We start from the raw sequence: 27,455 nt of genomic DNA, 5'->3' as shown, positions 1-27,455 counted from the left end.
GAAACAGTGACAGAAAGGGAGAATTGTAGGTTATTGTTCCATCGCTTCAATCACTGTCTGTTGTTAGCCATCTTGGCAACCATGCCCCGAAACCCTACCTTGTGTAAGATCAAGCATAATGGCAGCAACCATATAATTCCTGCTTAATTGCACTGAACACCCCAGTCATCACTACCTGTGGAGAATTGTAAGGGGACTCCTCTGATCTAGAGAGTAGTACCCTTGAATGAAATGAGAAGCACAACAAGCATTATTTGTTTTGAAATATATGATGTGGAAAGAACTATATGTGTGGATTTACAGACTGAAAGACAGAGAGACAGACAGACAGGTCGGACAAGACAGAACAGGATAGGACAGAACAGGACCAGACAGGAGAAAAAAACAAGAACACAAAGAAAAACTCAAAATGGTAGTCCGGTTCCAAATAGTCTCTGTCTGCACTGTTGCTCTAGTGTTGGTGGGCCAGCTTATAAAAGCTTATACATGGATGATTTTGGGAAATGCTGCTGGGTGTTCGGTTCAGGTCCAAGATTATTGCGGGTAACTAGACAACAAAGAAAGCAGTTAGACTGACTTCTACAGTGTTTGGTTTCTGACTGTGTTATCACACAGAAGAACCTAACAAAATATATAATGAATTCCAGCAGTAACAGCAGAAACAACCAATGAGAAAGTGACCTTATAATATTAGTAACTGCAACAAAATGGCAGACTAGCTAGGTAACATTTACCTAGTCATTAACTAATCTGACATAGGCCTTCTTCACATTGCATCTAGATAGGCCTTCCTATCTTCCTCTCCAGTGCTGAGACCAAAGTGAGATCAAAGTCATGCATCACCATGGGTGCCATCTTTTTCATTTTTTTCTTTCATCCTAGGAAGTGTGTGTGTGTGTGTGTGTGTGTGTGTGTGTGTGTGTGTGTGTGTAGAGAGAGAGAGGGAGAAGGAGAGGGAGAGGGGCAGAGGGAGGGAGAGAGAGTGCTCTAGAGAGAGAGAGCTCTTGAGAGAAGGAGAGAGAGAGAGAGAGAGAGAGAGAGAGAGAGAGAGAGCTTTAAAATCAGCACTCAAGACTTTTTTCTTCCTATCCCTGTCGCTGCCAGCACTGACACTGTACCGAGAATTGGGCGAAAGCCTATGGGATGAAAGAAACATGCACACATACACAGGTTATCGTGTCAAGCCAGGAGAGGAAGAGAGAGAGAGAGAGAGAGAGAGAGAGAGAGAGAGAGAGAAAGAGTGGAAGAGCGGAAGAAAGACTGAGAGTGAGGAAGAAGAGTGAGAGTCTCCTGTAGCTTTATTCACCACTTATATGCCCAAGTCTACAGGTAGAAAATAACTGGGAAGCACAGTGGGAAACCCTGGCTCCTGACTACCTGGCTTATGACTTCTGTAACAAAAGGACTAGGAGACCTGAATTAATTAGGGAGAAATCCGAGAAGACCAGCCTAAATCTCAAGGATAAAGGCTGAGGAAGCAAAAAGCAGAAGTAAATTGACCACCACCCAGGTGTGGTCCGGGTGTGTCAGTTCCACATGCATCAGCCAGGCTCAGCAGAGGTCATGCAGTGGAGACACTGGGTGTTTACTACTTGGTCTTTCCTTCCTGTCCCTTAAATACATGGGAGAGGCCTCTGTCCAACAATCCCACGACTTCTTAACTGTAGCCATGCAGTGACAAAGCGGCCAGGCCCAAATCCAATATGGCTCACTACATATCCCTATCCCAATCCCCCAAAACCAGCAGTAAATCCACCAGCACCAGAGACAGAGGAAGATGAAATCTCTAGTCTGAAAAACTAGAGGAGGGAGATAAACAGATCTCTCTCTCTCTCTCTCTCTCTCTCTCTCTCTCTCTCTCTCTCTCTCTCTCCCTCATAATTTGTTAAAGTGTTCCCTTTGTGCTGTGTGGATTCTACTTTATTAAGCAAGTTTCACATCGTACTAGCTCCAAAGAGGAGTCAACAGTCTCTTGGCGTGCAGGCAGTTGTTGCCTGCTTTAAATATTTTTTGGTGGTTTTGTTTGTTTGTTTGTATCAAAACCCAGGGCCTGCCTTCGATCAACAGATCCAAACCCAGTTCTCCAAGGGAAAAAATGGAGTCAAATCTGATGTCACTGGCATTTAAGTCATCTGCCATTGACAGTCATAGGGGATGGGAATATCATGCTTTCTCCAATGGAGATTCACCTGGGGATGCATCAACCACATATAAGGGCAGGCCTGGGGTAGAACGGGGTGGTGAATGGGGAGGAAGGATCTGGAAAGAGCTTTGCGATGGGAAACTATGATCAGAATGTTGCACAGAAAACAAAATTTGTCCTTTTAAAAAAAAAAAAAAAAAAAAAAAAAGCTCCCGATATCTATCCAAAAAGAAAAGGAAAAAAAAACCGACAGCAGAACTTTACTAACTGCAAATGTTCCATCTCTCTGTATCCAACCACTCCACTCCCAGATAGGTAGATGACAGTTTGCACTTCTGTCCCAGTTGTGCTATCCAGGTTAATAAAAGGGGAACCACCTCTGTGGTTATGTTTTACACACACGAAATAAAATAAAAGGAGTGGATAAACATGCCTGGCATTTTAAGATGCCCAATTTCTTTGCAAGCTTCATTTTTTTTCATTCTTTTAAAGGTTTATTCATTTATTTTCATTTATATGAGTATACTAAAGCCCTTTTCATATACACACGGCAGTAGAGTACATGGAATATCCCTTTGCAGAGGGTTGTGAGCCACTATATGGTTTCTGTGGCATGGAACTCAGGACCTCTGGAAGAGCAGAGCAGTGAGTGCTCTTAACCTAGGAGCCATCTCTCCAGCCCTTCACATGCTTTATTTAACTAAACATTAAACATGAATCAGAAACGCCAAATCTTGTAAATATGGTCGAGATTCAGCCTTATTTAGAAATCCAAAGCTGGCAGGGCGAGGCTGGGAGTGAGCAAAGGGAGTCTTCCTCTTTTTCTGAGGGTGTGCTATCAATTCCATTACCATTTCCAAACAGCTGGGTGTGAGTCTAACTAAGGTTTTCTTCAGTCATTTGCCGTGAGCCAGAACACTGAAAGGACAGCAAGGGATCAGACAATCATTCTGAAATCATCACTCACTGATTTCAGGCAGAAAACTTGCCCCCCCCCCCCAAAAAGGCACTGCCTGGCTCAGCACTGAAGCAAGGAATGCTTGGGCAGAAGCAGTATTTCCCTGACAGACCTTCAGGGACATGCATATTCTCCAGCCCCACCCCACCCCCTCTTAGCTAGCTCCTGTCCACCCCTCCCGCTTCCCCTACCTACAGGGAGCAGGCCTCCGGTGTGTGTGTGTGTGTTGGGGGGTGGAGATGGAAATATCTTTGAGAGAGAGTTCGGGTCTCCCAAACAAATAAATAACTAGAAACTTCATTTATATCCTTTATATCATTGAGCATACAGTGGAAGAGGGAAAAGGAACAGGGAAACTAGGCCAACTGGTAGAGCTCCTTTCATTTTGTTTCAAAAAGGAAAAGTCAAAGAAACAACACTACCTGGTTTTCGTGAAAGGAACAGAATGGTAGAATTTGAAACATCGGCTCGCCACTTAATACTTTGGCTTTTAATAAAAGGGCCAACAGATCTACCTCCTATTTGGTAAAAAAGAGAATAAAAACCCACAAAAACGTTCTGTCAGCCAACTTCCCTTTAAACCTCTGTTAAACAGGAAGACTGGTTTTTTTAAACATCATTTTAAATATTTAAATATGTATTTGTGTGTGTGTGTCTCTGTGTGTGTGAGTGCCTGTGTGTGTGTGTGTGTGTGTGTGTGTGTGTGTGTGTTTGTCTGTCTGTCTGTCAGTGTCTTCTGTATGGAGAGGATGTGCTGTAATACTCGGGGCAGGGTGGTCCGGGGCCCATGGGTGATTCCACACCGCCTCCCCAGTCACCTTCCCTGCAGGGCCTTCCCAGAGGTCCCATAGCCGGTTTTAGCGCAACACCAAGGTGGAAGGGCGCCCAGCGGCGGCCAGTCACTGACGGGGGAGGGGGGGATCACCCACCAAACCTAACCCTGGTCCCACCCGGGGGCCCCCACCGCACCCCGCGCCCGCCTTTGGAGCGCCCGCCGACCCCCCTGTTGGGAGGAGCAGGGGGGGGGCGGACGGCGACAGCGGGATGCATGGAGAGGGAAGAAAGTCGCGCGGGTGGAGGGATCGGGAGAAACAGGGAGCGGGAAAGATCCGCTGGGGTCACCGGCACAGGCGAACGCACGCCCCCAGGTTGAATCCTCTGGGCAGACTGTGCTGACCCCACCCATTTACCTCTTAACTGGTTTCACGCCCTCTTGAACTCTCTCTTCAAAGTTCTTTTCAACTTTTCCTTACTGTACTAGTTGCAGGTATTTAGCCTTAAATGGAGTTTACCACCTGCTTTGGGCTGCATTCCCAAGCAACCGGACTCTGGGAAGACCTGGGCCCGGCGCACCTGGGTCCGCTACGGGACTCACAGTATCCACGGGCTGGGCCTCGATCCAAAGGACTTTGGCCCCCCACGAGCGGCGCCAGGGAGTGGGTCTTCCATACACCACATTTCCCACGCCACAGCACACAGCAGGGATTCGGCGATGGGCTCTTCCCTGTTCACTCGCCCTTACTGAGGGAATCCTGGTTAGTTTCTTTTCCTCCACTGACTAATATGCTTAAATTCAGCAGGTCGCCATGTCTGATCTGAGGTCACGGTCGAGAGGGGAAAGAGGAAAGGAGGGGGCGCGCCCTGCCGCGGGCGGACGGACAGAGAAGACAGCGAGAGGGTGCCGGGGTCCCAGGCCAGGGCCTGCGACCTCTCTACCCCGGCCAGCTCCCACAGTCAGCGCTGGGACTCAGCGGCATCCCGCCAGCTGGCACCCGAGTGGTCGGCCCCCGGCAGAGGGACAGGGTAGGAGAGGTACCTGAGACAGTCCCCGTGGTTGAGGTATGGCCCCCACCCTATCCGACGCTTGCAGGTCGCTCTCTCCACGTGCACTGGCGGGTGTATGGCGGCTGTGGACAAACCCACCCACTGGGCAGGGCCCGCCTCCCACCAGACCGCAGGCACGATGACCGAACCGGGGACGCGGCCCCTCTCGCGCCCAGAAACCCGACCGGCCCACGCCGACGCGTCCACACAGTGGAGAGAGCGGGTGAGGACGGGAGCGGGAGTGGCGGAGCGAGCAGTAAGGAGCCACGAGGAGGGTGGCCGGCGCGCAGCGCCAGTGGATGGGGAGGATGAGACCCGTTCAGACACACCGGGCGTAGACGACCGATGGAGGCTGCACAAGTCTGAACTTCGGGAGACGGAGGGCCTAGGGGAGAGGTGCTGCGAGCAGTGTCTCAGCCACGCGACGCGCCCATCCCCCACCACCCCCCCAGAGGCGGCAAAACCGCAGGGGTCAGCAATTGATCCTCAAGTGACTCTCAGACAGGTGTAGTCCAGGGAGGAACCCGGGGCCGCAAGTGCGTTCAAACTGTCCATGATCAATGTGTCCTGCTATTCACATTAATTCTCGCAGCTAGCTGCGTTCTTCATCGACGCAGGAGCCAAATGATCCATGGCTAAGAGTTGTATCGGCATCTGGGGTGTGAGCAGACTTGTGTGGGTGCTAACAAAGGCAACAGCTCCCCCTCCCGCCCATGCTGCACTGGAAGAAAAGGGCCAACAGCATGGCAGCTCCACCTCAGGCCGGCCAGCGGGAAACTAAAGGATACATGTGAAAAGAAAAAAAAAGACAGAGTCGGGAACAGAAAGACAGGACACGCGGGACATGGAACGCGAACCCAGCACCCGGTGGAGCAGGCAAAGGAGGCGCTGGCGGCGGCGGAAGAGGAGGAGGCTGGCGCACTGAGGTGAGGATGCAGGCAGAGGAGGGAGGGAGAGAGAGAGAATGGAGGAGGTCCCTCTATGGACCAGACCCAACAGGCTCCCTGCACCGTTCCTTAACAATTCCCGCCTTACCAGAAACGCTCACTTAGCCGGCCGGCTGTGGCATCCACCACGATGGGGACCGGGACCCGGGATGCGCCTTCCGGTGAGAGGAAGGACTAACACAAGTCCAAGTAAGGACCAGACACCCCCTAGGCCGTCTCAACTAATGAACCTTCCACCAGGTCACCTACAGAAACCTTGTTACTACTTTTACTTCTACTAGATAATCAAGTTATCAGTGAGTTCCCAATGGGACATGCTTGTATGAGTGTGCTTTTCAATGTAGAGCAACATGTGCAATAAGTGGACTGTTTCAGGATATAGAAAAATTTTCACGAATGGAATAAAAATTTCTAGGCGAATTCAGTGAGTACCCAATGGGACATGCTTGTATGAGTGTGCTTTTCAATATATAGCAACATTTTAAGGAACGGAATCTAAGTATCATGGTGAATTCAGTAGGTTCCCAATAGATTCGCATGTAATAAGCTTGTTATTCAAGATAGAGCAACGTTTTAACGAACTGAAACACTGTTTCTTTGTGAATTCAGTTAGTTCCCAGTAGCACGCTCTTGTAATATGTGTACTTTTTAAGATTTATGAATTTGGTGAGCCGAATCTGAGTAACATGGTGAATTCGGTTAGTTCCCAATAGGCCGCAGTAGTAATAAGTGGACTGTTCGGGATATAGAAAAATTTTCACGAATGGAATCAAAATTTCTAGGCGAATTCAGGGAGTTCCCAATAGGACATGCTTGTATGAGTGTGCTTTTCAATATATAGCAACACTTAAGGAACGGAATCTAAGTATCATGGTGAATTCAGTAGGTTCCCTATAGGATTCGCACGTAATAAGCTTGTTATTCAAGATAGAGCAAAGTTTTAACGAACTGAAACACAGTTTCTTTGTGAATTCAGTTAGTTCCCAGTAGCAGGTCCTTTTAATATGTGTACTTTTAAAGATTTATCAAAATTTCGTGAACCGAATATGAGTAACATGGTGAATTCGGTTAGTTCCCAATAAGCCACAGTAGTAATAAGTGGACTGTTCGGGATATAGAAAAATTGTCACGAATGGAATCAAAATTTCTAGGCGAATTCAGTGAGTTCCCAATGGGACATGCTTGTATGAGTGTGCCTTTCAATGTAGAGCAATGTTTTAACGAACGGAATCTAAGTATCATGGTGATTTCAGTAGGTTCCCAGTAGGATTCGCATGTAAAAAGCTTGTATTCAAGATAGAGCAACGTTTTAACGAACTGAAACACTGTTTCTTTGTGAATTCAGTTAGTTCCCAGTAGAAGGCCCTTGTAATATGTGTACTTTTAAAGATTTATCAAAATATGGTGAGCCGAATCTCAGTAACATGGTGAATTCGGTTAGTTCCCAATAGGCTGCAGTAGTAATAAGTGGACTGTACGGGATATAGAAAAATTTTCACGAATGGAATCAAAATTTCTACGCGAATTCAGTTAGTTCCCAATGGGACATGCTTGTATGAGTGTGCTTTTCAATATATAGCAACATTTTAAGGAACGGAATCTAAGTATCATGATGAATTCAGAAGGTTCCCTATAGAATTCGCACGTAATAAGCGTGTTATTCAAGATAGAACAACGTTTTAACGAACTGAAACACTGTATCTTTGTGAATTCAGTTAGTTCCCAGTAGCAGGCTCTTGTAATATGTGTTGAGCCGATTCTGAGTAACATGGTGAATTCGGTTAGTGCCCAAAGGCCGCAGTAGTAATAAGTGGACTGTTCGGGATATAGCAAAATTTTCACGAATGGAATCAAAATTTCTAGGCGAATTCAGTGAGTTCCCAATGGGACATGCTTGTATGAGTGTGCTTTTCAATATAGAGCAACATTTTAAGGAACGGAATCTAAGTATCATGGTGAATTCAGTAGGTTCCCTATAGGATTCGCATGTAATAAGCTTGTTATTCAATACAGAGCAACGTTTTAACGAACTGAAACACTGTTTCTTTGTGAATTCAGTTTGTTCCCAGTAGCAGGATCTTGTAATATGTGTACTTTTTAAGATTTATCAAAATTTCCTGAGCCGAATCTGAGTAACATGGTGAATTCGGTTAGTTCCCAATAGGACGCAGTAGTAATAAGTGGACTGTTCGGGATATAGAAAAATTTTCACGAATGGAATCAAAATTTCAGGGCGAATTCAGTGAGTTCCCAATGGGACATGCTTGTATGAGTGTGGTTTTCAATACATAGCAACATTTTAAGGAACGGAATGTAAGTATCATGGTGAATTCAGTAGGTTCCCAATAGGAGTCGCATGTAATAAGCTTGTTATTCAAGATAGAGCAACGTTTTAACGAACTGAAACACTGTTTCTTTGTGAATTCAGTTAGTTCCCAGTAGCAGGCCCTTGTAATATGTGTACTTTTAAAGATTTATCAAAATATGGTGAGCCGAATCTCAGTAATATGGTGAATTTGGTTAGTTCCCAATAGGCCGCAGTAGTAATAAGTGGACTGTTCAGGATATAGAAAAATTTTCACGAATGGAATCAAAATTTCTAGGTGAATTCAGTGAGTTCCAAATGGGACATGCTTGTATGAGTGTGCTTTTCAATATATAGCAACATTTAGGGAACGGAATCTAAGCTTCATGCTGAATTCATTAGGTTCCCAATAGGATTAGCATGTAATAAGCTTGTTATTCAAGATAGAGCAACGTTTTAACGAACTGAAACACTGTTTCTTATTGAATTCAGTGATTTCCCAGTAGCAGGCTCTTGTAATATGTGTACTTTTTAAGATTTATCATAATATCCTGAGCCAAATCTCAGTAACATGGTGAATTCGGTTAGTTCCCAATAGGCCGCAGTAGTAATAAGTGGACTCTTCGGGATATAGAAAAATTTTCACGAATGGAATCAAAATTTCTAGGCGAATTCAGTGAGTTCCCAATGGGACATGCTTGTATGAGTGTGCTTTTCAATACATAGCAACATTTTAAGGAACGGAATCTAAGTATCATGGTGAATTCAGTAGGTTCCCTATAGGATTCGCATGTAATAAGCTTATTATTCAAGATAGAGCAAAGTTTTAACGAACTGAAACACTGTTTCTTTGTGAATTCAGTTAGTTCCCAGTAGCATGCTCTTGTAATATGTGTACTTTTAAAGGTTTATTAAAATTTCCTGAGCCAAATCTCAGTAACATGGTGAATTCGGTTAGTTCCAAATAGGCCGCAGTAGTAATGAGTAGACTGTTCGGGATATAGAAAAATTTTCACGAATGGAATCAAAATTTCTGGGCGAATTCAGTGAGTTCCCAAAGGGACATGCTTGTATGAGTGTGCTTTTCAATATAGAGCAACATTTTAAAGAACGGAATATAAGTATCATGGTGAATTCAGTCGTTCCCTATAGGAATCGCATGTAATTTGCTTCTTATTCAAGATAGAAAAACGTTTTAACGAACTGAAACACTGTTTCTTTGTGAATTCAGTTAGTTCCCAGTAGCAGACTCTTGTAATATGTTTATTTTTAAAGATTTATCAAAATTTCCTGAGCCGAATCTCAGTAACATGTTGAATTCGGTTAGTTACCAATAGGCCACAGTAGTAGTAAGTGGACTGTTCGGGATATAGAAAAATTTTCACGAGTGGAATCAAAAATTCTAGGCGAATTCAGTGAGTTCCCAATGGGACATGCTTGTATGAGTGTGCTTTTCAATATATAGCAACACTTAAGGAACGGAATCTAAGTATCATGGTGAATTCAGTAGGTTCCCTATAGGATTCGCACGTAATAAGCTTGTTATTCAAGATAGAGCAACGTTTTAACGAACTGAAACACAGTTTCTTTGTGAATTCAGTTAGTTCCCAGTAGCAGGTCCTTGTAATATGTGTACTTTTAAAGATTTATCAAAATTTCGTGAACCGAATATGAGTAACATGGTGAATTCGGTTAGTTCCCAATAAGCCACAGTAGTAATAAGTGGACTGTTCGGGATATAGAAAAATTGTCACGAATGGAATCAAAATTTCTAGGCGAATTCAGTGAGTTCCCAATGGGACATGCTTGTATGAGTGTGCCTTTCAATGTAGAGCAATGTTTTAACGAACGGAATCTAAGTATCATGGTGATTTCAGTAGGTTCCCAGTAGGATTCGCATGTAAAAAGCTTGTTATTCAAGATAGAGCAACGTTTTAAGGAACTGAAACACTGTTTCTTTGTGAATTCAGTTAGTTCCCAGTAGAAGGCCCTTGTAATATGTGTACTTTTAAAGATTTATCAAAATATGGTGAGCCGAATCTCAGTAACATGGTGAATTCGGTTAGTTCCCAATAGGCTGCAGTAGTAATAAGTGGACTGTACGGGATATAGAAAAATTTTCACGAATGGAATCAAAATTTCTACGCGAATTCAGTTAGTTCCCAATGGGACATGCTTGTATGAGTGTGCTTTTCAATATATAGCAACATTTTAAGGAACGGAATCTAAGTATCATGATGAATTCAGAAGGTTCCCTATAGAATTCGCACGTAATAAGCGTGTTATTCAAGATAGAGCAACGTTTTAACGAACTGAAACACTGTATCTTTGTGAATTCAGTTAGTTCCCAGTAGCAGGCTCTTGTAATATGTGTTGAGCCGATTCTGAGTAACTTGGTGAATTCGGTTAGTGCCCAAAGGCCGCAGTAGTAATAAGTGGACTGTTCGGGATATAGCAAAATTTTCACGAATGGAATCAAAATTTCTAGGCGAATTCAGTGAGTTCCCAATGGGACATGCTTGTATGAGTGTGCTTTTCAATATAGAGCAACATTTTAAGGAACGGAATCTAAGTATCATGGAGAATTCAGTAGGTTCCCTATAGGATTCGCATGTAATAAGCTTGTTATTCAATACAGAGCAACGTTTTAACGAACTGAAACACTGTTTCTTTGTGAATTCAGTTTGTTCCCAGTAGCAGGATCTTGTAATATGTGTACTTTTTAAGATTTATCAAGATTTCCTGATCCGAATCTGAGTAACATGGTGAATTCGGTTAGTTCCCAATAGGACGCAGTAGTAATAAGTGGACTGTTCGGGATATAGAAAAATTTTCACGAATGGAATCAAAATTTCAGGGCGAATTCAGTGAGTTCCCAATGGGACATGCTTGTATGAGTGTATTTTTCAATACATAGCAACATTTTAAGGAACGGAATCTAAGTATCATGGTGAATTCAGTAGGTTCCCAATAGGAGTCGCATGTAATAAGCTTGTTATTCAAGATAGAGCAACGTTTTAACGAACTGAAACACTGTTTCTTTGTGAATTCAGTTAGTTCCCAGTAGCAGGCCCTTGTAATATGTGTAGTTTTAAAGATTTATCAAAATTTCCTGAGCCGAATCTCAGTAACATGTTGAATTCAGTTAGTTACCAATAGGCCGCAGTAGTAATGAGTAGACTGTTCGGGATATAGAAAAATATTCAAGAATGGAATCAAAATTTCTGGGCGAATTCAGTGAGTTCCCAATGGGACATGCTTGTATGAGTGTGCTTTTCAATATAGAGCAACATTTTAAGGAACGGAATCTAAGTATCATGGTGAATTCAGTAGGTTCTCTATAGGATACGCATGTAATAAGCTTGTTATTCAATACAGAGCAACGTTTTAACGAACTGAAACACTGTTTCTTTGTGAATTCAATTAGTTCCCAGTAGCAGGCCCTTGTAATATGTGTACTTCTTAAGATTTATCAAAATTTTCTGAGCCGAATCTGAGTAACATTGTGAATTCGGTTAGTACCCAATAGGCCGCAGTAGTAACAAGTGGACCGTTCGGGATATAGAAAAATTTTCACGAATAGAATCAAAATTTCTGGGCGAATTCAGGGAGTTCCCAATAAGACATGCTTGTATGAGTGTGCTTTTCAATATAGAGCAACATTTTAAGGAACGGAATCTAAGTATCATGGTGAATTCAGTAGGTTCCCAATAGGAGTCGCATGTAATAAGCTTCTTATTCAAGATAGAGAAACGTTTTAACGAACTGAAACACTGTTTCTTTGTGAATTCAGTTAGTTCCCAGTAGCAGACTCTTGTAATATGTTTAGTTTTAAAGATTTATCAAAATTTCCTGAGCCGAATCTCAGTAACATGTTGAATTCGGTTAGTTACCAATAGGCCACAGTAGTAGTAAGTGGACTGTTCGGGATATAGCAAAATTTTCACGAGTGGAATCAAAATGTCTATGCGAATTCAGTGAGTTCCCAATGGGACATGATTGTATGAGTGTGCTTTTCAATATAGAGCAACATTTTAAGGAACGGAATCTAAGTATCTTGGTGAATTCAGTAGCTTCCCAATAGGATTCGCATGTAATAAGCTTGTTATTCAAGATAGAGCAACGTTTTAACGAACTTAAACTCTGTTTCTTGGTGAATTCAGTTAGTGCCCAGTAGCAGGCCCTTGTGATATGTGTACTTTTAAAGATTTATCAAAATATGGTGAGCCTAATCTAAGTAACATGGTGAATTCACTTATTTCCCAATAGGCTGCAGTAGTAATAAGTGGACTGTTCGGGATATAGAAAAATTTTCACGAATAGAATCAAAATTTCTGGGCGAATTCAGGGAGTTCCCAATAAGACATGCTTGTATGAGTGTGCTTTTCAATATAGAGCAACATTTTAAGGAACGGAATCTAAGTATCATGGTGAATTCAGTAGGTTCCCAATAGGAGTCGCATGTAATAAGCTTCTTATTCAAGATAGAGAAACGTTTTAACGAACTGAAACACTGTTTCTTTGTGAATTCAGTTAGTTCCCAGTAGCAGACTCTTGTAATATGTTTAGTTTTAAAGATTTATCAAAATTTCGTGAGCCGAATCTCAGTAACATGGTGAATACGGTTAGTTCCCAATAGGCAGCAGTAGTAATAAGTGGACTGTTCGGGATATAGAAAAATTTTCACGAATGGAATCAAAATTTCTAGGTGAATTCAGTGAGTTCCCAATGGGACATGCTTGTATGAGTGTGCTTTTCACTATATAGCAACATTTAGGGATCGAAATCTAAGCTTCATGCAGAATTCATTAGGTTCCCTATAGGATTCGCATGTAATAAGCTTGTTATTCAAGATAGAGCAACGTTTTAACGAACTGAAACACTGTTTCTTTGTGAATTCAGTTAGTTCCCAGTAGCTGGCCCTTGTAATATGTATACTTTAAAGATTTCTCAAAATATGGTGAGCCGAATCTCAGTAACATGGTGAATTTGGTTAATTCCCAATAGGCCGCAGTAGTAATAAGTGGACTGTTCGGGATACAGAAAAATTTTCACGAATGGAATCAAAATTTCTAGGCCAATTCAGGGAGTTCCCAATGAGACATGCTTGAATGAGTGTGCTTTTCAATATAGAGCAACGTTTTATGGAACGGTATCTAAGTATCATGGTGAATTCAGTAGGTTCCCAATAGGATTCGCCTGTAATAAGCTTGTTATTCAAGATAGAGCAACGTTTTAACGAACTGAAACACTGTTTCTTTGTGAATTCAGTTAGTTCCCAGTAGCAGGCTCTTGTAATATGTGTACTATTAAAGATTTATCAAAGTTTCATGACCTGAATCTCAGTAACTTGGTGAATTCGGTTAGTTCCCAATACACAGCAGTAGTAATAAGTGGACAGTTCGGGATATAGAAATATTTTCACGAATGGAATCAAAATTTCTAGGTGAATTCAGTGAGTTCCCAATGGGACATGCTTGTATGAGTGTGGTTTTCAATATATAGCAACATTTAGGGAACGGAATCTAAGCTTCATGCTGAATTCATTAGGTTCCCTATAGGATTCGCATGTAATAAGCTTGTTATTCAAGATAGAGCAACGTTTTAACGAACTGAAACACTGTTTCTTTTGAATTCAGTTAGTCCCAGTAAAAGGCTCTTGTAATATGTGTACTTTTTAAGATTTATCAAGTTTCTGAGCCGAATCTGAATAACATTGTGAATTCGGTTAGTTCCCATTTGGCCCCAGTAGTAATATGTGGACTGTTCGGGATACAGAAAAATTTTCACGAATGGAATCAAAATTTCTAGGCGAATTCAGGGAGTTCCCAATGAGACATGTTTGTATGAGTGTGCTTTTCAATATAGAGCAACATTTTAAGGAACGGAATCTAAGTATCATGGTGAATTCAGTAGGTTCCCAATAGGAGTCGCATGTAATAAGCTTGTTATTCAAGATAGAGCAACGTTTTAACGAACTGAAACACTGTTTCTTTGTGAATTCAGTTAGTTCCCAGTAGCAGGCCCTTGTAATATGTGTAGTTTTAAAGATTTATCAAAATTTCCTGAGCCGATTCTCAGTAACATGTTGAATTCGGTTAGTTACCAATAGGCCACAGTAGTAGTAAGTGGACTGTTCGGGATATAGAAAAATTTTCACGAGTGGAATCAAAATGTCTATGCGAATTCAGTGAGTTCCCAATGGGACATGCTTGTATGAGTGTGCTTTTCAATATAGAGCAACATTTTAAGGAACGGAATCTAAGTATCTTGGTGAATTCAGTAGCTTCCCAATAGGATTCGCATGTAATAAGCTTGTTATTCAAGATAGAGCAACGTTTTAACAAACTTAAACTCTGTTTCTTTGTGACTCAGTTAGTTCCCAGTAGGAGGCTCTTGTAATATGTGTACTTCTTAAGATTTATCAAAATTTTCTGAGCCGAATCTGAGAAACATTGTGAATTCGGTTAGTACCCAATAGGCCGCAGTAGTAACAAGTGGACCGTTCGGGATATAGAAAAATTTTCACGAATGGAATCAAAATTTCAGGGCGAATTCAGTGAGTTCCCAATGGGACATGCTTGTATGAGTGTGCTTTTCAATACATAGCAACATTTTAAGGAACGGAATCTAAGTATCATGGTGAATTCAGTAGGTTTCCTATAGGATTCGCATGTAATAAGCTTATTATTCAAGATAGAGCAACGTTTTAACGAACTGAAACACTGTTTCTTTGTGAATTCAGTTAGTTCCCAGTAGCATGCTCTTGTAATATGTGTACTTTTAAAGGTTTATTAAAATTTCCTGAGCCAAATCTCAGTAACATGGTGAATTCGGTTAGTTCCAAATAGGCCGCAGTAGTAATGAGTAGACTGTTCGGGATATAGAAAAATATTCACGAATGGAATCAAAATATCTGGGCGAATTCAGTGAGTTCCCAATGGGACATGCTTGTATGAGTGTGCTTTTCAATATAGAGCAACAGTTTAAGGAACGGAATCTAAGTATCATGGTGAATTCAGTATGTTCCCTATAGGATTCGCATGTAATAAGCTTGTTATTCAATACAGGCAACATTTAACGAACTGAAACACTGTTTCTTTGTGAATTCAGTTAGTTCCCAGTAGCAGGCCCTTGTAATATGTGTACTTTTAAAGATTTATCAAAATATGGTGATCCGAATCTCAGTAACATGGTGAATTCGGTTAGTTCCCAATAGGCCGCAGTAGTAACAAGTGGACCGTTCGGGATATAGAAAAATTTTCACGAATGGAATCAAAATTTCTAGGCGAATTCAGTGAGTTCCCAATGGTACATGCTTGTATGAGTGTGCTTTTCAATATAGAGCAACATTTTAAGGTACAGTTTCTAAGTGTCATGGTGAATTCAGTAGGTTCCCAATAGGATTCGCATGTAATAAGCTTGTTATTCAAGATAGAGCAATATTTTAACGAACTGAAACACTGTTTCTTTGTGAATTCAGTTAGTTCCCAGTAGCAGGCCCTTGTAATATGTGTACTTTTAAAGATTTATCAAAATTTCCTGAGCCGAATCTGAGTAACATGGTGAATTCGGTTAGTTCCCAATAGGCCGCAGTAGTACTAAGTGGAGTCTTGAAGAATAGAATCTAAGTTTCATGGTGAATTCAGTAGGTTCCCTATAGGAATCGCATGTAATAAGCTTCTTATTCAATATAGAGAAACGTTTTAATGAACTGAAACACTGTTTCTTTGTGAATTCAGTTAGTTCCCAGTATCAGACTCTTATAATATGTGTTGTTTTAAAGATTTATCAAAATTTCCTGAGCGGAATCTCAGTAACATGTTGAATTCGGTTAGTTACCAATAGGCCACAGTAGTAATAAGTGGACTCTTCGGGATATAGAAAAAATTTCACGAATAGAATCAAAATTTCAGGGCGAATTCAGTGAGTTCCCAATGGGACATGCTTGTATGAGTGTGCTTTTCAATATAGAGCAACGTTTTATGGAACGGTATCTAAGTATCATGGTGAATTCAGTAGGTTCCCAGTAGGATTCCCCTGTAATAAGCTTGTTATTCAAGATAGAGCAACGTTTTAACGAACTGAAACACTGTTTCTTTGTGAATTCAGTTAGTTCCCAGTAGCAGGCTCTTGTAATATGTGTACTATTAAAGATTTATCAAAGTTTCCTGACCTGAATGTCAGTAACATGGTGAATTCGGTTAGTTCCCAATACGCAGCAGTAGTAATAAGTGGACATTTGGGATATAGAAAAATTTTCACGAATGGAATCAAAATTTCTAGGTGAATTCAGTGAGTTCCCAATGGGACATGCATGTATGAGTGTGGGTTTCAACATTTAGCAACATTTAGCGAACGGAATCTAAGCTTCACGCTGAATTCATTAGGTTCCCTATAGGATTCGCATGTAATAAGCTTGTTATTCAAGATAGAGCAACATTTTAACGAACTGAAACACTGTTTCTTTTGAATTCAGTTAGTTCCCAGTAAAAGGCTCGTGTAATATGTGTACTTTTTAAGATTTATCAAGTTTCTGAGCCGAATCTGAATAAAATTGTGAATTCGGTTAGTTCCCATTTGGCCGCAGTAGTAATATGTGGACTGTTCGGGATACAGAAAAATTTTCACGAATGGAATCAAAATTTCTAGGCGAATTCAGGGAGTTCCCAATGAGACATGTTTGTATGAGTGTGCTTTTCAATATAGAGCAACATTTTAAGGAACGGAATCTAAGTATCATGGTGAATTCAGTAGGTTCCCAATAGGAGTCGCATGTAATAAGCTTGTTATTCAAGATAGAGCAACGTTTTAACGAACTGAAACACTGTTTCTTTGTGAATTCAGTTAGTTCCCAGTAGCAGGCCCTTGTAATATGTGTAGTTTTAAAGATTTATCAAAATTTCCTGAGCCGAATCTCAGTAACATGTTGAATTCGGTTAGTTACCAATAGGCCACAGTAGTAGTAAGTGGACTGTTCGGGATATAGAAAAATTTTCACGAGTGGAATCAAAATGTCTATGCGAATTCAGTGAGTTCCCAATGGGACATGCTTGTATGAGTGTGCTTTTCAATATAGAGCAACATTTTAAGGAACGGAATCTAAGTATCTTGGTGAATTCAGTAGCTTCCCAATAGGATTCGCATGTAATAAGCTTGTTATTCAAGATAGAGCAACGTTTTAACGAACTTAAACTCTGTTTCTTTGTGACTCAGTTAGTTCCCAGTAGCAGGCTCTTGTAATATGTGTACTTCTTAAGATTTATCAAAATTTTCTGAGCCGAATCTGAGAAACATTGTGAATTCGGTTAGTACCCAATAGGCCGAGGTAGTAACAAGTGGACCGTTCGGGATATAGAAAAATTTTCACGAATGGAATCAAAATTTCAGGGCGAATTCAGTGAGTTCCCAATGGGACATGCTTGTATGAGTGTGCTTTTCAATACATAGCAACATTTTAAGGAACGGAATCTAAGTATCATGGTGAATTCAGTAGGTTCCCTATAGGATTCGCATGTAATAAGCTTATTATTCAAGATAGAGCAACGTTTTAACGAACTGAAACACTGTTTCTTTGTGAATTCAGTTAGTTCCCAGTAGCATGCTCTTGTAATATGTGTACTTTTAAAGGTTTATTAAAATATCCTGAGCCAAATCTCAGTAACATGGTGAATTCGGTTAGTTCCAAATAGGCCGCAGTAGTAATGAGTAGACTGTTCGGGATATAGAAAAATATTCACGAATGGAATCAAAATTTCTGGGCGAATTCAGTGAGTTCCCAATGGGACATGCTTGTATGAGTGTGCTTTTCAATATAGAGCAACAGTTTAAGGAACGGAATCTAAGTATCATGGTGAATTCAGTATGTTCCCTATAGGATTCGCATGTAATAAGCTTGTTATTCAATACAGGCAACATTTAACGAACTGAAACACTGTTTCTTTGTGAATTCAGTTAGTTCCCAGTAGCAGGCCCTTGTAATATGTGTAGTTTTAAAGATTTATCAAAATATGGTGATCCGAATCTCAGTAACATGTTGAATTCGGTTAGTTACCAATAGGCCACAGTAGTAGTAAGTGGACTGTTCGGGATATTGCAAAATTTTCACGAGTGGAATCAAAATGTCTATGCGAATTCAGTGAGTTCCCAATGGGACATGATTGTATGAGTGTGCTTTTCAATATAGAGCAACATTTTAAGGAACGGAATCTAAGTATCTTGGTGAATTCAGTAGCTTCCCAATAGGATTCGCATGTAATAAGCTTGTTATTCAAGATAGAGCAACGTTTTAACGAACTTAAACTCTGTTTCTTGGTGAATTCAGTTAGTGCCCAGTAGCAGGCCCTTGTAATATGTGTACTTTTAAAGATTTATCAAAATATGGTGAGCCGAATCTAAGTAACATGGTGAATTCACTTATTTCCCAATAGGCCGCAGTAGTAATAAGTGGACTGTTCGGGATATAGAAAAATTTTCACGAATGGAACAAAAATTTCTAGGTGAATTCAGTGAGTTCCCAATGGACATGCTTGTATGAGTGTGCTTTTCAATATAGAGCAACATTTTAAGGAATGGAATCTCAGTATCATGGTGAATGCAGGAGGTTCCCAGTAGGATTCGCATGTAATAAGCTTGTTATTCAACATAGAGCAACGTTTTAACGAACTGAAACACTGTTTCTTTGTGAATTCAGTTAGTTCCCAGTAGCTGGCCCTTGTAATATGTTTACTTTTAAAGATTTTCAAAATTTCGTGAGCCGAATCTCAGTAACATGGTGAATACGGTTAGTTCCCAATAGGCAGCAGTAGTAATAAGTGGACTGTTCGGGATATAGAAAAATTTTCACGAATGGAATCAAAATTTCTAGGTGAATTCAGTGAGTTCCCAATGGGACATGCTTGTATGAGTGTGCTTTTCACTATATAGCAACATTTAGGGATCGGAATCTAAGCTTCATGCAGAATTCATTAGGTTCCCTATAGGATTCGCATGTAATAAGCTTGTTATTCAAGATAGAGCAACGTTTTAACGAACTGAAACACTGTTTCTTTGTGAATTCAGTTAGTTCCCAGTAGCTGGCCCTTGTAATATGTATACTTTAAAGATTTCTCAAAATATGGTAAGCCGAATCTCAGTAACATGGTGAATTTGGTTAATTCCCAATAGGCCGCAGTAGTAATAAGTGGACTGTTCGGGATACAGAAAAATTTTCACGAATGGAATCAAAATTTCTAGGCCAATTCAGGGAGTTCCCAATGAGACATGCTTGAATGAGTGTGCTTTTCAATATAGAGCAACGTTTTATGGAACGGTATCTAAGTATCATGGTGAATTCAGTAGGTTCCCAATAGGATTCGCCTGTAATAAGCTTGTTATTCAAGATAGAGCAACGTTTTAACGAACTGAAACACTGTTTCTTTGTGAATTCAGTTAGTTCCCAGTAGCAGGCTCTTGTAATATGTGTACTATTAAAGATTTATCAAAGTTTCCTGACCCAAATCTCAGTAACATGGTGAATTCGGTTAGTTCCAAATAGGCCGCAGTAGTAATGAGTAGACTGTTCGGGATATAGAAAAAATTTCACGAATGGAATCAAAATTTCAGTGCGAATTCAGTGAGTTCCCAATGGGACATGCTTGTATGAGTGTGCTTTTCTATACAGAGCAACATTTTAAGGAACGGAATCTAAGTATCATATTGAATTCATAGGTTCCCAATAGGATTCGCATGTAATAAGCTTGTTATTCAAGACAGAACAACGTTTTAACGAACTTAAAATCTGTTTCTTTGTATATTCAGTTAGTTCCCAGTAGCAGGCACTTGTAAAATGTGTACTTTTGAAGATTTATCAAAATTTGGTGAGCCGAATCTGAGTAACATGGTGAAGTCGGTTAGTTCCCAGTAGGCCACAGTAGTAATAAGTGGACTGTTCGGGATATAGAAAAATTTTCACGAATGGAATCAAACTTTCTAGGCGAATTCAGTGATTTCCCAATGGGACATGCTTGTATGAGTTTGCTTTTCAAAATAAGCAACATTTTGTGGAACGGAATCTAAGTATCATGGTTAATTCAATAGGTTCCCAATAGGATTCGCATGTAATAAGCTTGTTATTCAAGATAGAGCAACGTTTTAACGAACTGAAACACTGTTTCTTTGTGAATTCAGTTAGTTCCCAGTTCCCTGCTCTTGTACTATGTGTTCTTTTAAAGATTTATCAAAATTTGTTGAGCCGAATCTGAGTAACATGGTGAATTCGGTTAGTTCCCAGTAGGCCGCAGTAGTAATAAGTGGACTGTTCGGGATATAGAAAGATTTTCACGAATGGAATCAAAATTTCTAGGCGAATTCAGTGAGTTCCCAATGGGACATGCTTGTATGAGTGTGCTTTTCAAAATAGACCTACATTTTAAGGAACGGAATCTAAGTATCATGGTGAATTCAGTAGGTTCCCAATAGGATTCGCATGTAATAAGCTTGTTATTCAAGATAGAGCAACGTTTTAACGAACTGAAACACTGTTTCTTTGTGAATTCAGTTAGTTCCCAGTAGCCTGCTCTTGTACTATGTGTACTTTTGAAGATTTATCAAAATTTGGTGAGCCGAATCTGAGTAACATGGTGAAGTCGGTTAGTTCCCAGTAGGCCACAGTAGTAATAAGTGGACTGTTCGGGATATAGAAAAATTTTCACGAATGGAATAAAAATTTCTAGGAGAATTCAGTGAGTTCCCAGTGGGACATGCTTGTATGAGTTTGCTTTCAAAATAGAGCAACATTTTGTGGAACGGAATCTAAGTATCATGGTGAATTCAGTAGGTTCCCAATAGGATTCGCTGGAATAAGCTTGTTATTCAAGATAGAGCAACGTTTTAACGAACTGAAACACTGTTTCTTTGTGAATTCAGTTAGTTCCCAGTAGCCTGCTCTTGTACTATGTGTACTTTTAAAGATTTATCAAAATTTGGTGAACCGAATGTGAGTAACATGGTGAATTCGGTTAGTTCCCAATGGGCCGCAGTAGTAATAAGTGGACTGTTCGGGATATAGAAAAAATTTCAGGAATTGAATCAAAATTTCTAGGCGAATTCAGTGATTTTCCAATGGGACATGCTTGTATGAGTTTGCTTTTCAATATAGAGCAACATTTTAAGGAACGGAATCTAAGTATCATGGTGAATTCAGTAGGTTCCCAATAGGATTCGCATGTAATAAGCTTGTTATTCAAGAAACAGCAAAGTTTTAACGAACTGAAACACTGTTTCTTTGTGAATTCAGTTAGTTCCCAGTTCCCTGCTCTTGTACTATGTGTTCTTTTAAAGATTTATCAAAATTTGTTGAGCCGAATCTGAGTAACATGGTGAATTCGGTTAGTTCCCAGTAGGCCGCAGTAGTAATAAGTGGACTGTTCGGGATATAGAAAAATTTTCACGAATGGAATCAAAATTTCTAAGCGAATTCAGTGAGTTCCCAATGGGACATGCTTGTATGAGTGTGCTTTTCAAAATAGACCTACATTTTAAGGAACGGAATCTAAGTATCATGGTGAATTCAGTAGGTTCCCAATAGGATTCGCATGTAATAAGCTTGTTATTCAAGATAGAGCAACGTTTTAACGAACTGAAACACTGTTTCTTTGTGAATTCAGTTAGTTCCCAGTAGCCTCCTCTTGTACTATGTGTACTTTTGAAGATTTATCAAAATTTGTTGAGCCGAATCTGAGTAACATGGTGAAGTCGGTTAGTTCCCAGTAGGCCACAGTAGTAATAAGTGGACTGTTCGGGATATAGAAAAATATTCACGAATGGAATCAAACTTTCTAGGCGAATTCAGTGAGTTCCCAATGGGACATGCTTGTATGAGTGTGCTTTTCAAAATAGACCTACATTTTAAGGAACGGAATCTAAGTATCATGGTGAATTCAGTAGGTTCCCAATAGGATTCGCATGTAATAAGCTTGTTATTCAAGATAGAGCAACGTTTTAATGAACTAAAACACTGTTTCTTTGTGAATTCAGTTAGTTCCCAGTAGGCCGCAGTAGTAATAAGTGGACCGTTCGGGATATAGAAAGATTTTCACGAATTGAATCAAAATTTCTAGGCGAATTCAGTGAGTTCCCAATGGGACATGCTTGTATGAGTGTGCTTTTCAAAATAGACCTACATTTTAAGGAACGGAATCTAAGTATCATGGTGAATTCAGTAGGTTCCCAATAGGATTCGCATGTAATAAGCTTGTTATTCAAGATAGAGCAACGTTTTAACGAACTGAAACACTGTTTCTTTGTGAATTCAGTTAGTTCCCAGTAGCCTGCTCTTGTACTATGTGTACTTTTGAAGATTTATCAAAATTTGGTGAGCCGAATCTGATTAACATGGTGAAGTCGGTTAGTTCCCAGTAGGCCACAGTAGTAATGAGTGGACTGTTCGGGATATAGAAAAATTTTCACGAATGGAATCAAAATTTCTAGGAGAATTCAGTGAGTTCCCAGTGGGACATGCTTGTATGAGTTTGCTTTCAAAATAGAGCAACATTTTGTGGAACGGAATCTAAGTATCATGGTGAATTCAGTAGGTTCCCAATAGGATTCGCTGGAATAAGCTTGTTATTCAAGATAGAGCAACGTTTTAACGAACTGAAACACTGTTTCTTTGTGAATTCAGTTAGTTCCCAGTAGCCTGCTCTTGTACTATGTGTACTTTTAAAGATTTATCAAAATTTGGTGAACCGAATGTGAGTAACATGGTGAATTCGGTTAGTTCCCAATGGGCCGCAGTAGTAATAAGTGGACTGTTCGGGATATAGAAAAAATTTCAGGAATTGAATCAAAATTTCTAGGCGAATTCAGTGATTTTCCAATGGGACATGCTTGTATGAGTTTGCTTTTCAATATAGAGCAACATTTTAAGGAACGGAATCTAAGTATCATGGTGAATTCAGTAGGTTCCCAATAGGATTCGCATGTAATAAGCTTGTTATTCAAGAAACAGCAACGTTTTAACGAACTGAAACACTGTTTCTTTGTGAATTCAGTTAGTTCCCAGTTCCCTGCTCTTGTACTATGTGTTCTTTTAAAGATTTATCAAAATTTGTTGAGCTGAATCTGAGTAACATGGTGAATTCGGTTAGTTCCCAGTAGGCCGCAGTAGTAATAAGTGGACTGTTCGGGATGTAGAAAAATTTTCACGAATGGAATCAAAATTTCTAAGCGAATTCAGTGAGTTCCCAATGGGACATGCTTGTATGAGTGTGCTTTTCAAAATAGACCTACATTTTAAGGAACGGAATCTAAGTATCATGGTGAATTCAGTAGGTTCCCAATAGGATTCGCATGTAATAAGCTTGTTATTCAAGATAGAGCAACGTTTTAACGAACTGAAACACTGTTTCTTTGTGAATTCAGTTAGTTCCCAGTAGCCTGCTCTTGTACTATGTGTACTTTTGAAGATTTATCAAAATTTGGTGAGCCGAATCTGAGTAACATGGTGAATTCGGTTAGTTCCCAGTAGGCCACAGTAGTAATAAGTGGACTGTTCGGGATATAGAAAAATTTTCACGAATGGAATCAAACTTTCTAGGCGAATTCAGTGATTTCCCAATGGGACATGCTTGTATGAGTTTGCTTTTCAAAATAAGCAACATTTTGTGGAACGGAATCTAAGTATCATGGTGAATTCAGTAGGTTCCCAATAGGATTCGCATGTAATAAGCATGTTATTCAAGATAGAGCAACGTTTTAATGAACTGAAACACTGTTTCTTTGTGAATTCAGTTAGTTCCCAGTAGCCTGCTCTTGTACTATGTGTACTTTTAAAGATTTATCAAAATTTGGTGAGCCAAATCTGAGTAACATGGTGAATTCGGTTAGTTCCCAGTAGGCCGCAGTAGTAATAAGTGAACTGTTCGGGATATAGAAAAATTTTCACGAATGGAATCAAAATTTCTAGGAGAATTCAGTGAGTTCCCAGTGGGACATGCTTGTATGAGTTTGCTTTCAAAATAGAGCAACATTTTGTGGAACGGAATCTAAGTATCATGGTGAATTCAGTAGGTTCCCAATAGGATTCGCATGTAATAAGCTTGTTATTCAAGATAGAGCAACGTTTTAACGAACTGAAACACTGTTTCTTTGTGAATTCAGTTAGTTCCCAGTAGCCTGCTCTTGTACTATGTGTACTTTTAAAGATTTATCAAAATTTGGTGAACCGAATGTGAGTAACATGGTGAATTCGGTTAGTTCCCAATGGGCCGCAGTAGTAATAAGTGGACTGTTCGGGATATAGAACAAATTTCAGGAATTGAATCAAAATTTCTAGGCGAATTCAGTGATTTTCCAATGGGACATGCTTGTATGAGTTTGCTTTTCAATATAGAGCAACATTTTAAGGAACGGAATCTAAGTATCATGGTGAATTCAGTAGGTTCCCAATAGGATTCGCATGTAATAAGCTTGTTATTCAAGAAACAGCAACGTTTTAACGAACTGAAACACTGTTTCTTTGTGAATTCAGTTAGTTCCCAGTTCCCTGCTCTTGTACTATGTGTTCTTTTAAAGATTTATCAAAATTTGTTGAGCCGAATCTGAGTAACATGGTGAATTCGGTTAGTTCCCAGTAGGCCGCAGTAGTAATAAGTGGACTGTTCGGGATATAGAAAGATTTTCACATATGGAATCAAAATTTCTAGGCGAATTCAGTGAGTTCCAAATGGGACATGCTTGTATGAGTGTGCTTTTCAAAATAGACCTACATTTTAAGGAACGGAATCTAAGTATCATGGTGAATTCAGTAGGTTCCCAATAGGATTCGCATGTATTAAGCTTGTTATTCAAGATAGAGCAACGTTTTAATGAACTGAAACACTGTTTCTTTGTGAATTCAGTTAGTTCCCAGTAGCCTGCTCTTGTACTATGTGTACTTTTAAAGATTTATCAAAATTTGGTGAGCCGAATCTGAGTAACATGGTGAATTCGGTTAGTTCCCAGTAGGCCGCAGTAGTAATAAGTGGACTGTTCGGGATATAGAAAAATTTTCACGAATGGAATCAAAATTTCTAGGAGAATTCAGTGAGTTCCCAGTGGGACATGCTTGTATGAGTTTGCTTTCAAAATAGAGCACCATTTTGTGGAACGGAATCTAAGTATCATGGTGAATTCAGTAGGTTCCCAATAGGATTCGCTGGAATAAGCTTGTTATTCAAGATAGAGCAACGTTTTAACGAACTGAAACACTGTTTCTTTGTGAATTCAGTTAGTTCCCAGTTCCCTGCTCTTGTACTATGTGTTCTTTTAAAGATTTATCAAAATTTGTTGAGCCGAATCTGAGTAACATGGTGAATTCGGTTAGTTCCCAGAGGGCCGCAGTAGTAATTAGTGGACTGTTCGGGATATAGAAAGATTTTCACGAATGGAATCAAAATTTCTAGGCGAATTCAGTGAGTTCCCAATGGGACATGCTTGTATGAGTGTGCTTTTCAAAATAGACCTACATTTTAAGGAACGGAATCTAAGTATCATGGTGAATTCAGTAGGTTCCCAATAGGATTCGCATGTAATAAGCTTGTTATTCAAGATAGAGCAACGTTTTAATGAACTGAAACACTGTTTCTTTGTGAATTCAGTTAGTTCCCAGTAGCCTGCTCTTGTACTATGTGTACTTTTAAAGATTTATCAAAATTTGGTGAGCCAAATCTGAGTAACATGGTGAATTCGGTTAGTTCCCAGTAGGCCGCAGTAGTAATAAGTGGACTGTTCGGGATATAGAAAAATTTTCACGAATGGAATCAAAATTTCTAGGAGAATTCAGTGAGTTCCCAGTGGGACATGCTTGTATGAGTTGCTTTCAAAATAGAGCAACATTTTGTGGAACGGAATCTAAGTATCATGGTGAATTCAGTAGGTTCCCAATAGGATTCGCTGGAATAAGCTTGTTATTCAAGATAGAGCAACGTTTTAACGAACTGAAACACTGTTTCTTTGTGAATTCAGTTAGTTCCCAGTAGCCTGCTCTTGTACTATGTGTACTTTTAAAGATTTATCAAAATTTGGTGAACCGAATGTGAGTAACATGGTGAATTCGGTTAGTTACCAATGGGCCGCAGTAGTAATAAGTGGACTGTTCGGGATATAGAAAAAATTTCAGGAATTGAATCAAAATTTCTAGGCGAATTCAGTGATTTTCCAATGGGACATGCTTGTATGAGTTTGCTTTTCAATATAGAGCAACATTTTAAGGAACGGAATCTAAGTATCATGGTGAATTCAGTAGGTTCCCAATAGGATTCGCATGTAATAAGCTTGTTATTCAAGAAACAGCAACGTTTTAACGAACTGAAACACTGTTTCTTTGTGAATTCAGTTAGTTCCCAGTTCCCTGCTCTTGTACTATGTGTTCTTTTAAAGATTTATCAAAATTTGTTGAGCCGAATCTGAGTAACATGGTGAATTCGGTTAGTTCCCAGTAGGCCGCAGTAGTAATAAGTGGACTGTTCGGGATATAGAAAAATTTTCACGAATGGAATCAAACTTTCTAGGCGAATTCAGTGATTTCCCAATGGGACATGCTTGTATCAGTGTGCTTTTCAAAATAGAGCAACATTTTGTGGAACGGAATCTAAGTATCATGGTGAATTCAGTAGGTTCCCAATAGGATTCGCATGTATTAAGCTTGTTATTCAAGATAGAGCAACGTTTTAATGAACTGAAACACTGTTTCTTTGTGAATTCAGTTAGTTCCCAGTAGCCTGCTCTTGTACTATGTGTACTTTTAAAGATTTATCAAAATTGGTGAACCGAATGTGAGTAACATGGTGAATTCGGTTAGTTCCCAATTGGCCGCAGTAGTAATAAGTGGACTGTTTGGGATATAGAAAAAATTTCAGGAATTGAATCAAAATTTCTAGGCGAATTCAGTGATTTTCCAATGGGACATGCTTGTATGAGTTTGCTTTTCAATATAGAGCAACATTTTAAGGAACTGAATCTAAGTATCATGGTGAATTCAGTAGGTTTCCAATAGGATTCGCATGTAATAAGCTTGTTATTCAAGAAACAGCAACGTTTTAACGAACTGAAACACTGTTTCTTTGTGAATTCAGTTAGTTCCCAGTTCCCTGCTCTTGTACTATGTGTTCTTTTAAAGATTTATCAAAATTTGTTGAGCCGAATCTGAGTAACATGGTGAATTCGGTTAATTCCCAGTTGGCCGCAGTAGTAATAAGTGGACTGTTCGGGATATAGAAAGATTTTCACGAATGGAATCAAAATTTCTAGGCAAATTCA

General features: G+C 39.9%; 1 non-coding gene across 1 annotated transcript; it reads right to left on the bottom strand.

The window, feature by feature from the left end:
- Nucleotides 1–5,416: 5,416 nt before the first annotated feature.
- Nucleotides 5,417–5,569, bottom strand: LOC120101316 (5.8S ribosomal RNA). Its single transcript, XR_005501688.1, has one exon. It is a non-coding gene; the product is annotated as a 5.8S ribosomal RNA (ribosomal RNA).
- Between the last annotated feature and the right edge of the window lie 21,886 nt (nucleotides 5,570–27,455).

The sequence above is a fragment of the Rattus norvegicus genome, chromosome 2, assembly GCF_036323735.1.
Source record: "Rattus norvegicus strain BN/NHsdMcwi chromosome 2, GRCr8, whole genome shotgun sequence".
In the NCBI taxonomy this organism is placed as follows: domain Eukaryota; kingdom Metazoa; phylum Chordata; class Mammalia; order Rodentia; family Muridae; genus Rattus; species Rattus norvegicus.
Note: the sequence above shows the minus strand (reverse complement) of the source record. Positions and strands in the feature narration are given on the sequence as shown.